The 13,058-nt window shown below is 38.6% G+C and overlaps 1 long non-coding RNA gene across 1 annotated transcript in view; it reads left to right on the top strand.

Annotated features, from left to right (window-relative positions):
- LOC103475973 (uncharacterized) overlaps nucleotides 1-12,253 on the top strand; it is a 25,561-nt gene extending 13,308 nt beyond the window's left edge. The window contains exon 3 of the long non-coding RNA XR_535383.1: nucleotides 12,194-12,253. This is a non-coding gene — a long non-coding RNA (uncharacterized LOC103475973). The remainder of the gene's footprint in view (nucleotides 1-12,193) is intronic.
- Nucleotides 12,254-13,058: the final 805 nt, after the last annotated feature.

Here is a 13,058-nt window from a genome sequence, read left to right as displayed (position 1 = left end):
ACTTCCAGACAATCATTTTCCACCCGGAAGCCGAACAGGTGGCAGATAGCTCCCGGGAGACGGGGTGACAACAAGGCAAACAAATGTTCAGCCAACTTGAGCGATAGAGACTGACTGGCAAATAAATATGCTTGGGCTTGATTTCCATGATCAATGAATGGATTCAGGCAGAAATCTGCTATGTAGGAGATTTAAACCCCCGGTGTGCAGAACTGTTTTTCCCTCCACTTAAAAGAGTAATGGCTGTAACCATGCGTCGTCCTTACCCAATATCTCTGTCCCTCTCCCGATATTACCATCCCCTTGGGAGACAATTGTGTYGGGGAGCCATGTTTACTTTGTRTGAAAATACTTCCCAAGTCTGGCTACATTAGCTCTGCACAGGCTCATTTGCAAAACATACGAGACAAGCAACCTGTTCCCATCTTTTGGCAGTCTGTGCTCAAGTTGTAAACACCGAGTAAAATATGCAATAATTAGAGGAGCAGCAGTAGTGAGTTTTCTAAATATGTGTGGCAGATTATGCTTGTTTATTGTCAAGGGCACATCTTATCTTACTTTGAGCGTGAGAGAATGACAAGAGAGAAATGTTAACAAGTCGCCTAGGAAAACTGGAAATGTATTAAAAAGAATGAAATCAATATGCTCAGGAGTTAAGCTAATATGGGACGTGGCAAACTTGATTGTGATTTTAATCAACAACCAGGGACGGCTTCTACAGGAAGGCATTTTTACAACCCAGAAAAACCTTAAATTGGTAAAATGATTTACTTTCTCAAACTATTGACAACAGACAAGATGGCTGAAGGGTTACCTGGTGTTTGTTTCTGGTAATGTAGAGGACTAAGTATCGGGGTGCCTAAATTAATTGACTTTCATATCTTTTTACCGGGAAATTGAAAATACAAAACACAGTAGACAGTCCAGGGAAAGTGTCTGGATTGACCTTTACACCCAAGTTTGACATCCATCCATCCATTTTCTATACACCCTTGTCCCTCAGCGGGTCGGGAGGGTTGCTGGTGCCCATCTCCAGTTGACGTTCCGGGTGAGAGGCGGGGGTCACCCTGGACAGGTCGCCAGTCTGTCGCACCAAGTTTGACATGTATGCATTTAAATTTAAGCATCCACACAGTAAGTATTTATTTGAAATTATGCAAATTTTAAGTGCAGAACCTTTATGCCTTGCAATGCTTCTTGTATGTTCCATCTGTCTTTAGAAAACGCTATACAACTTTGATGTGTCTGGAGTGTAATATATTTATGAAGGTAAAGGTAATTGTTTAAGTATATCAGCTGCTCCACATAGCAGCAGCAGCAACAATAATAGTAGTAGTAGTAGTGATGGCTGTAGTGGGGTAGCCTTCTTGTTTATATTGTTTAAAGCTTTCTCTTAAGCAGCCTCTCAAGCCCATTTGGCTGACCTCTTAAGTCATTGTCAATTTAGTCACTACTGATGCTTGCTTTGGCTTCGAGAGCGAGTGCACTCTCAGTCCACTCGAGCCGAGGTTCATTGCATGAATGTGGAATGACAAGGCATAATGTTGAGAAGACTGAAGAGGGCGGCTCTTGTGCTTTACGTTTTCCGAAGATGTTACATCTTTGATGTCACAAGTGTGGCATATAAGAGGAAATCACACCATCTGCTATCTTTTTCTGGTCCGTGCCCTGCAACGCCGCTGCTGTGCAGAGCTCACTCGTGACTTTTTAGTAAAGGACTTGGACAAGAGATGTGACACGTGTCACATTTACATGATGGAGGGCTGGTGTGCAGCTGAGACCCCCACGTTTGACCCATTGTAACATTTCAGTGAAACTCCTTCCGACCACATGCAACATTGTTTCTTTCTCTGCCTTTCGAGACTCTCAAGACATGATGCTTGTGTCCAAAAACGGCAAGCCAAGTCACTCGAATTGACTGCTCCAAAGACCTTTTAAGACAAAGTGATGAATGCAAGGTTGTTGTGTCAATTGGCAGCCAATTCCAATGCATGGCCTTTAAGCTTCTTGGCATTGTACATGAGATGGATATCTGCTGGCACGGGCAGCCATCAAGATAGCTGTGGATTAAGGAGTGATGACCTGTGCAGAACAGACAAGTTGGGTACAAGATGGGATGTGATTAGCCAGTGTCCAGATTGTTTGACTGACAAAAGACCAGATAATTCCTGATTGCATCACTGAGCCTAAGCCAAGAAAGTTGCACCAAGTGCTAAAGAAAGCGGACTTTGGGATATGGTGAAATTCCTTGTGCACCTTTGTGTGTTATAGGAACACTAAACATTGTGCTRGTTTGCTTCATAAGAAGTAATCYCTTTATTAACATAATATTAGAGTATTTGGGCCTCAAGAGATTCCAAAAAACGGTGTGACCTTGAAAAAGCACAGATATGTACGCYYTTCAATGACATTGCAGATCTGACAATCTGATGCAAAATCTGACAATCCTGCAAAGTCCAGAAGTTCTCTCCAGTCTTTGAGACTTTGGAGATTATGACAGTTTTACTTTCCATAGCTAAAGTGTTTTACTTATTGAAGACAAAAAGAAAAAAAAGGCATTTAAACTGCAACAAMTAGTCCATAAGGACTACCTGTGTTGATGCAGAACAGCAAAACACTGAGAAATACTCTTGTTGGAACTACCTTCATTTTTGTAATGAACATTTTCTTTAATGCCGTTCTGATTCATACATGTTTTTAGAAATTAATCTTTTTCACAGACCCCCTGCATTGAGCAAGTTTAATTTTGGAGGATTTTTTTCTCTCTAAGATCCTCATTTCAACCCACTCCAATGCCATAAATTAAATATCTCCCCCAATTTAATGTCTAAATCTGAATTAATGACGCTTAATTAGACAATTACACTTTTATTCTRTTTTGCTCTCAAGCAATCAAGATATAATTAGGAATACCAGGCAAATTACTAATCAAATTGATGGAAATCTTTGAAGTATCTAWAGATTATATTTATAGTATGTTGTTATCTTGTAATCAGCAACCCAAAGAAAAAGTAAAAAAGTCTGACTGATCTTTTATTAGAAGACTTTTAATTTCTCCCTAATGTTAAAAAATGCTCATAAGGCTCATATGCACAGGCACACTATTTAACGCAACAGCAAATTTGGTTGTGACTCAGCAAATTTTAATGGCAAGCCATAATAAGTTGTCCTTTCATCCCAGCAATAAATTTATCATTGAGGTTATTGATTTTCCAAATGAGATATTTTGCATTTTGAGAGAAAATCGTCTTCTCCGTGTTTATCTCCCGAATCTTAGACCTGTTCCAATTGCTTCTCGTATATCTTGTTTACTCCATTCGCATTTGTTTACYCCATCTTACCCTGTTCATTTTCTCTCCGCTTTACCCACTCAGTTCATTTCCCGACCAACTAAACACAAGCCGCGGTTTTCGAATTGTTAATTTACGGATGTTTGCAGAGTCTCCAGCCTTTGTGATAATACACTGTTTGATATAAGTGCTGAAACTTTCCATTTGTTTGAGTAGCTGGACGTTAGGAGTTATATTTTCACACAAAACCCACAACTTTGGAGTCAGTCTTAAGATGTTTCATTATACAGCTTACTGGATATGCAACCCAACTTTGTCTTAGCCAGAAATACAAAGAAATGCAGCAAAGTATAGTAGATATTGTTAACAATTATAAATGCATATTAATGGAAAGTTTAGTGGAAGGACAAAGTGAGGTAGAAAATGTTGCATGAGCAGTAGTGGTCCATGCGAAGCAAAGTTAGTTCAAGAATTTGGAGACGAGTGTCGAGGCTTGGAATGGGATTGCTAGAGGAGGASGGCAGATCAATCCAAAAAATGTCAATAATATCGATACTGAATCAGTATCAGTATCTGATTGATACAAGATCTATTTTTTAGTTTCAGAAATGTCTTTTTTTAGATTATTGTTTCTCAATTCTATGTCTTAGATTTTGTTTTGATGACATTTTTGGCACATATACATAAAAAAACAGACATGATGCGCAACAACAGATTAAAAATCAAATAAAAATTCTCCCTGTTTATTATGTTGGTATTATTAAAGCGCTTTGTAGTTACCTGTGAACTTTTTTTTTTTCAAAACTCTGTCCAAAGATTTAACAAAATGGCTCAAAGGTCACCTAAAGGTCAGAAATGTAATGTCTCAAACGTAAACAATAACAGTATTGCTTTGGTATTGGCGATACTGGCCCTGTGTTTACTTTGAATTGGATTGATAGCAAAATATGCAATACTGCAAACCTCCCAGTGAGTTTTTGAGCACTTCAAGGTGCATCTAGGACAAGGAATACAATTGTTGCRTTTCCTTTAAGCCACTCTTTACCTATTGAACTGTGGTCCTCTTTTCAGATGATAATAAATCTCTTATTTTATTTGGAAATCTAAGAACCACAATCTGGAACTAAGAGTTTAGATGCACAGCATCYAAGCGACTTGACATACAGGCAGCAGACCTAACTCCAATTTAAGACTGATATCAATGCACGCTGATTAATGTGGCCTTCGCYGAAGGAAAACAAGGAATGCCAATCCAAATCTAATAATCTCCTGGAGGGCTACGGCGAAATGTCTTTGGATCCGTGCAAGTTAAAACTAATCAATAGGAATTCTGAAAGAATCAAAAGGTGGAGGAAAAGGTCGGAGCATCTCGAGAACAAATTGATTTTCAGGSGCCGCTGAAAAATTGAGGTTAGTATCGAGAGGCRGCGATGTCAGATGCGAGGCACAACTCATGGGATTAACACCTAACATTCCTTCCTCAAGCAAATTACACTGATTGCACTCTGTCCAGTATGCAGTCACCAATAGCAGAAACAGCCTTTCCTCTTGTACAATCAACTACACATGTAGCACGTTAACATGCGCCATCACACCCCGGGAAGCCTGCTTTAAATTTTAATACAGTGAGACAATCTGTGGCTAGTTGGAAATCTCTTTCTTTWTGTTCACTTTGTCACTGTCAGACTAGGAGAAAACTTGTGATTGCAAAGGGCTCCTAGAGGGCCACTTTGTTTTCTTTGACACAGAGAAAGTCATTCATCACAAGGTTTAAGAGTTACCCAGTAAAAAACACACAACCAAATACATCTTCACCTGGCAACATCCCGTTTGCCATCTTATAATTCCCCTGCACTCCCAGGCTCTCGCCTGCTCTCCAGTTTCTCATCCGCTCCTTCATCCGTGGTTTTACCTCCCGACTAATTTGGCGAATAATCTGATATTTTGACATAATTAGCTTAAAAAATGACTCAAGAGCTGGATTGCACTTAAAAGCAATTTAGCTCGCTTAGCTTCAATTATTTCCGCCGGTCGAGATGTTCAAGTTGTTCCACTCGAAAAATGCTGGAGTGTGTACAGAAAGGAAGTCTAATTCAGGTCCGTTTACCTGCTTCACCCCTCAGGGACATCTGCAGCATCTTCAATTCCACCAAAARACAAGGCGCTGCCATAACTCTCATTGGGCTAATATGCTTCCTCAAAGTGTTAGGAGGATACGTTTTGCGATGAAGATGTGCAAAATGTCTTGAAATACAGCCGTCGTTGGTTGGAGTCCCACGAATTCTCAATGAAAATTGTAGAAATAGCTAGGCTATATTAGGATTACATCTGAAGAATTTTAACTTCAAGATAGAAATAAAACATTTCTAAAATGTATGACTTCCTGTGTGTAGATATGATGAAAAACATTCACATATCTTTTAACCACTTTGGAAAGATTAAAAAAGGACATTTCCGTGAGGTAAGTATGCCAATCTTCATAAGTCTGGAATTGGCTACGAGAAATATTTTGTACACATCTTAAAAATTTGATCCACACAGATATCATCTCCAAAATGAGAGTTTTTATGACTTTGTCAATCGTTTCCTGAAAAAGGGTTTTGAATGAATGTGGCAGTTTCTCTTACATGACTGAATTATTTACAAATTAGGAATTTTGAAATATTCAAATTGTTTATGCTAGATGCCCTGCAACAGACTGGCGACCTGTCCAGGGTGACCCCGCCTCTCGCCCGGAACGTTAGCTGGAGATAGGCACCAGCAMCCCTCCCGACCCCATTAAGGGACAAGGGTGTTAAGAAAATGGATGGATGGATCGATGTTTATGCTAGATTCTGAGGCTGTATTTTATATATATATATAAATATAAAATACAACAACATACTTTTTGATTATTTTTGAAACCTTGGAAAACCGTCCCAGTCATGAGCTAGTATTTTTCTTTCTTGTTCTAAAGATCACTTTTTAAAAACAGCGCAAAATTACTTGAAGTAAATTTGAAAGTAGGACAAAGCAATATTACACATAACTTTTTGAGAAAAAAACAATCAAAGCAAACAACCAATTGTTCAAGCTGCACGGCTACAATCTGTATCACGACACCGAGAGTTGTTGCGAAACACTACAGCCACGACTTTCAGTCAGACATTGGCACATCACACCTCGTGCGATTTTGACGGCTGAAGTGGAGAAAATGAACATTTTCTCCATAATTAATCCCAGTGATGAAACAATAATAAAGCTCCAAATTGCGGGGGAACACGCCGCACCTGCATAAACCTACAGAAAAGACGCAGCTGCGAACGTGCGTGCTGGAAGCGAGCGCTGGCATAGATAAGGCAGCTCGAATCTGTGCAGTCGAATGAGTTGCCGTCGACTGAATACTCGCTGATTGACATTTAAAACCTTGACACAAACAAAATCCTCTCTGTCTCTTAATTATTGCATTTTTTTCTTCCTTTAGGCCCTCTGTGGATAAAGTCTATTGCTTTTACTTCTTCTAAATCTATACATAATTGATCGTCATGGATTAAATTATTTATTCTTATCAGGATATAAATATTGCATGGCTGACATGATGGATGAATYGCTATCAAATTCAGCCCTCTGTATCTTTGGACTTTAGTGAGCTCTTGGCCATGGCTAATTGCATATTGACTGGGGGTTAAGCCAAATGTTTGTCTAGCTGTGAATGCGACAGAATGACTGCAGAGTTTCTGCCTGATAAGGGACAATTCTCGGTATGTTGTCTATACTCCAATTCCAGCTGGAATAAAAAATAAAAAATAAAAAAAAAGCATTGAAACTCAATCAGCGCTGATCTGTGGACTGGCACTRGAAATCATTGCGCGTGCAGAAGACTGTCCGTCCATTCCTGGCGAACGCGGCTGCGCTGCAGGCCTGCGGAATGAAAGCGCCCGAAAAAACCAATCCAGGAAAAACTAATGAAGACCTCAGCGGGAAATTAAATGTGTGGAGTCGTCCAATCACTCATGTAACCCAGCTGAGGTGCCCTTAGGAGACGTGTTTGGGCCCCCTGCTGCCTCACCGGAGGAAACTGGTAGCAGACTCCGGCGAGGRAATCAATTTGGGATCCTTTCTTCAGAAGTGTTGCGTGCAGATGAAACAAAATGGAGAGACGTTGACAAGTTGAAATTTAAAAGGAGGATGTTTAAGTGTAAATTTAAACATCTAACGCTAATGGAGTAAAGATCAAGAGCAACATGGCTGTGTTTCCTTGATATGTCTTGAGTAAATCGTAAAAAAAAAAAAATGAAAATGGAGTCTGGAGGTCTGACATAATTTGAGGAGTAGCTGTAGGTGTAGCAGCTGAAAGCAGCTTTTTCTCTTCTAGTCTTTGGGGTGATGAGGTAAAACCCAAAGGAACATGACTGCTCCCCTGCTCTCACAGCAGATACCAGAGCGTCCGTAACCCAATTTGAAACTTGACACGTTCCATGACTGCTCAAGGATTTCAAGCATTTACCAAATCCGAGCAAAGACAAAGAAGAGCAAAGTGAATATAACCACGTTTTTTGTTTTTAGATGGATTTGASTCCATCTGTCCCCCTAGGCTAAAGCAATTTTGAAAGGATTTATATTGATGTTTACCAGTTTTACAGTTTTAGAAGATAAGCTGTAAAAAAATAAAATAAAATCTTGAAGGATTTCTTTCTTCCATCTGGAGTAGGAGAGTCTCTTTGTAGAGAACTGTTCTCAGAGTCCCGGTTAGCATCAGTTTGGGATCTCTCTGATGCCTGGTACAGGTATTATCATTTCTGAAAGCTTTTTCTATTAGTTTTGCCAGAAWTTTGKCTGTTTGGTTCAGCTTACAAAGAATAGACAATGGAGAGTCCACATGGAGTCATACCACAGAAATGGTAACCCAGTAAATAAAAATATATCCTTGCCTTCTTTTTACCTTGCATTATGAAATCTTGAGTTTTCAGCTTCTATTTGTAATCACTGCGAAGGGAAATTAAATCAATTTTTATTTATTGTAATAGCAGCATTCCTATTGTCAGTGTTTCTTTGACAAAACGGCATTCCTCTACTTAAATTCTGTTTAATAATCGATTCAGTCATATCCCAGTGTCATGTGAGCATGTTTTTCTATGCAGTGGATATATTTTCTGATTTTTGGGGGACTTTGGAATCCTGTCAGACTGTCTGCAGGATTAATTCCCACTAACACAGACTTGCTTGTTCATGCTGCCAGACGAAGGGAACCTGATAAAAAAAGTCAGGACCTGGCAACCGGCATCAGTCTCTGTGTGAAGTTACTATGTTTGGTGGATGCTACGGGGCAAAGTGTGCTCAGCCAAGATACAGACATTACACTCATTTTCAGAGGGCGGGCTGCCATTTACAGTCACGTCTACCCGCCAGTGCTCAAGATGGCTAAGATAAGGGGGAAAATGTTCCAGTAGCCAGGCAGGGGTCCGCCGCTTTGATTTTTAGATTCTGCCGAGTGATGCCGATGAAATGTTTCTCCCTCAGGCACACGCGAGGCAGATCACACCGGTGACGGCAAAGGAGCTTGCTCCATTTTTTTTTTCTTTTTACACGTCAAGTAGTCGATGTATATTTTGTACGCGGTAGAAAACTGTCACTTCCATTCGTCTTCTTCACCTAATCTGGGAAAATATAACACGAGTCAGCTTTTGAGAAGCTTTCCAACCCCGGCGATGAGTATGCTAAAAAAATAAAAAATAAATAAAATACTGGAATTTTGTTTGGGCCAGTTTAGATGCACAAATGTGTCCCTATTGTTTTAAATATTACATGTTGTGCATTATTAATTCAGTCGTACCCTTTTGTTTTCTCCAGGAACATAATCATAGTCATCATAACGCCATTACCGTCCATTGTCTCCCTCTCGGAGTACCATCTATAAATGGTCATTTTCTTTGATGGCACCCCAGTAAATAGCTCTGATGCTAATAAAGATGTTTCATAAGGTTGCGTTTTAGTTGAATAGCTTTTTTTTTTTTCTGATCTATGATTTTTATTAGAGTCCAGTTTGCAGAATTACCAACGCAGCCCTCTGAGTGCTCCTCTGGCAGCTGCTTACAAAAGACAGATGAGAGTATGAGTAGGGGAACGACAACAATGCCTGAATGTTTCGGCTTTACATCTGAAACCTGACACTCACACTGGGAATACAATGCATTTTTTTTATTTATTTGAAGACGATGTTTTTATATATTTTTGGAAAAATGTWGAATATTGGCTGTTTATGTTTGCAACATCAGATTACCTAGCTGAATGTACTGTTTGCTCAAACGATAAGTAGTTTTTGGAAGACTCTTGGGGGGTGGGGAGGAAAGTTATGAGTCCAAAGATGAGGTAATATGACCAGCAAGTAAGAATGTTCTATAAAAGAACCTCAAAATCCCAAAAGTATTATTTTTATTCCTCCAAGAATATTATTTCTGATTGAAAAATGGAGATCCATCTCTCAAACTATAATCAAACAGTGTAAAAAGAAGAATCGACTTTTGTTTAAACGACATTCAAAACTTTCTTACACCCTTCTCAATAATTAATTCAAAAATCACTGATGACATCATTTTTTTCTTTTTAACGCTGGGAGGTTAGAATAAATTTTCCATTCACATCGTGCCATTTTATACCACAATCAAGTAACTGTGCTACCTTCAGTTGCTATGAAAATGCTGCATCTATCAAAAACAATTTAAAAGAAATATGACTTTGCATTACAGCCGTCTCATACCTTGAGATTGGCTTCTCTCTTTAAGAACCTCCTTACCCAACTCTCCTGATTCAGCAAGTCATCGCATTAATGCTTCTCCATTTTATATATTTTCTTTTGAAATATAAATTTTCAACTGCTAGACATCATTCACTGTTGTTGACTAAACAGTTGGCATACTTCTGGACCTCTGTGGGCACGCTCCTTGTTGCTAAATAGTCTGTTTCCTTGAGAAGTTGACAGTGGAACTCAGGGCGCAGRTGTAAACAACGATGATGACCAAGAGTGGGAGTTTAAAGTCCTTCTGCTTTCTGAGACGGGAGCACTGATACGAGGTGTTAATGAAGAGGGAAAAAAACACAGCTGTTCTTGTTTTATGGGGAAATAGAGTAATTTAAGGATATTTATTTATCACAAACTGAAATTCTTACCAGCCCAGCGCTGCTCTSAAGTATCATTTTTATTGTTTTACAAGCCCAGTTTTTGATAGTATCTAAAATAAACTACACAATAAGCGTAAATATGTATGCAATGTGAAAGATCCAATTATCTAGATGAATGATGTTTATAGGAAAAGAAAAAAAAAATAACCCGCAGCAGTTGATACCTGTCACCCACATCAGTTACCCAGACAGCTACATGTTTTTACTCTAGCTGCAGTTGTCAAGGTTTCTGCCAAATAGTTGTATTTAAAGAAAAAACGCAATTGAAGTATAATAAAAAGGGGGAAATAAAGCTTGTGACAAGCAGAATTACAGTGCTGTGGCATGCAGTGAAGGAATTTGTCTTTTGCTGAAGCTTTTATTGTGCACCTGAGAAAACTAAAAAAAAAAAAAAAAAATCTGAGTCATTTTGTTGGAATTTTTTTCTTTGCTATGACCTAAAAGGTAGTCATTACATTGTTTGGCGTTTTAGAATGTCAGTTTAGTGTTTTTTAGCCTTTTAATTACCTATTTAAACCTTTTTTTTGACAGATGGACTTATTACCACGTACATATGTAATTCAAAGTGGGTGCAAAATCTTGAGTTTAATGTGGATTTTTTCCAAAAACACAGCAGAAAGCARTGCAAAAGTGATGTAAAATAGAAAACAAAAAGAGACGAAGACAAATGAAGAACCTTATAGAAGCACAAAGCGCTTTTGAAACATTTGCAAATTTTAAGTAAAGAAATTCAAGCATATTCAAGGACTTAAAGCACCAATACAATCCTTGTATAGCAAATTAAAATTTGTCTTGTAATAGTGACTGTTTTATTTGTTGTAAATTAAAAGAAGTTTTAAATGTGTTACAATGAATCATTTTTGGACAAAAAACGAAAACAACAAGAAACCCTCCAACTCCAATCAGCCTTAACAGGATGAACAGTAGATTCCTCCCTCTCAGGGAAACGTTCTTTCCTGTCAAAAGGAAAAGAACACAAAAACAACTTTCAATAATTTAAGTTGGTTCATCCTGCAAAGATACACAAGAAAACTTTTAAGGAGGCCTATATATATTTGATGACGTGCTGTTTTAACCTGAACACTGCCTAAATTCGTAGTGGTACAATTGATCTGCCATGACGTAGTGAGAATCTGATAAAGAACCAAAGAACCCCCTTCCTCCAACACACACTTGAGCGAGTTCATGTGTAGCTTTTCACTTCTTGGTTGCGTTGCCGTCGGGTAACAGAGGACTCAAATACAAAACCGAAGAGAGTCAGCGAGGCAAACAACACAAACATCAACTGATGCCAGGATGAAAATCAAAGTAAAAAACTTTTACTTTGATTTTTGGTCAATTTGTCCGTATTCTATTTTGCTCTTTTGTGATTTTTAACTATCTATCGCAACTTGTTTTSTTTCCTAATGTAATAAAAAAGAAAATTTAGGCAGAAGTCTTTTTTTGATTTAATCATGGATAATGATTTGTCATAAATCACAAAAGTCTACAAGCTCAAACAGAGATTAGAGTCACTCTTTAATTGAAACATGGTGAGGCAGAAGACCAATTTTGACCACGTTTTTAAAGTCTTGTTCTTGTTTAAGCCTCAGGTTGGCTGGACTCGCAAAATCTGCTACTTTTCCCAAAGAMCGAGACSACAGYGAGAGCACAAGAGTGAAACTTTTGGATGCACTCAAAAGACATCCAATARATTATTTTTTTKTCTTTGAAAATTGCAAACCTGCCCACCTGAACCCCTACAGACTGAACATAAGGAAATGATAGGAATGGGAGAACAAGACGGAGAAACTCTACCAGCTGGGGAGACCAAGACCATCTTACAATGACAACACCTGCTGGAATACAGTTGCTGCAAGGCAAGTCGGTGACAGAAGAGTCTAAAAGATGAAACTGTACCCATGTTTTTTCCAGCTATACCAAAGTGTACCTTCCTTTTTGCTGAGTCATTCTTTTCTGCAAAACTTTGCTGTAGTTTGGGGTCAAATGTTAGAAGATAATCATTGTTTAAGAGTTTGGAGAACTGACTCAAATTTGTTTTTTCTTGTGCATAATTGACAGGTTTCTTTTTCTCCTAAATCAAAAGCTCTCACATTGTTCAATCTCTGCAATCAATCAATCAATCAATCAATCAATCAATCAATCTCTGCAAGTGTTCACGTTTTCTAATGATGAGTAAACTTTGGCGAGGTTTGCTTTTGATCTCTTTCAAAACACTGATCTTTCCAGAGAGATAAGAGGGAGTACAAATATGCACCACGGCCCCCAACATCTAACAGTAAGGCATTTGATATGCTAAGCAGTAAACCACTGCTTATCGCTCAAACTATAAAAAATACACATCAAAACATTTGTCAAATCGACATAAGTTTATCTTTGCTATTGTGCACGTATTTGTCAAAGAAAGCCGGGGYTGTGCATGTTRGCACCGCATTGCTATCAGAGTTTTAGGCGAGGCTTAAAGCGAAATGTGCCGAGAAAACGGGCAAACGTCTAAAAATATGCTGATCTTTGCTTCTAGGATTCGGTCGAGGAGAGGACCTCATGCATAATTCAGACAGTCACTGCTACCCTGACAATGAACGTTTATGTAAACCCAAAGTGAGATAA

This window comes from Poecilia reticulata, linkage group LG2 (assembly GCF_000633615.1).
Source record: "Poecilia reticulata strain Guanapo linkage group LG2, Guppy_female_1.0+MT, whole genome shotgun sequence".
Classification (NCBI taxonomy): domain Eukaryota; kingdom Metazoa; phylum Chordata; class Actinopteri; order Cyprinodontiformes; family Poeciliidae; genus Poecilia; species Poecilia reticulata.
This window is presented reverse-complemented; position numbering and strand designations above follow the sequence as displayed.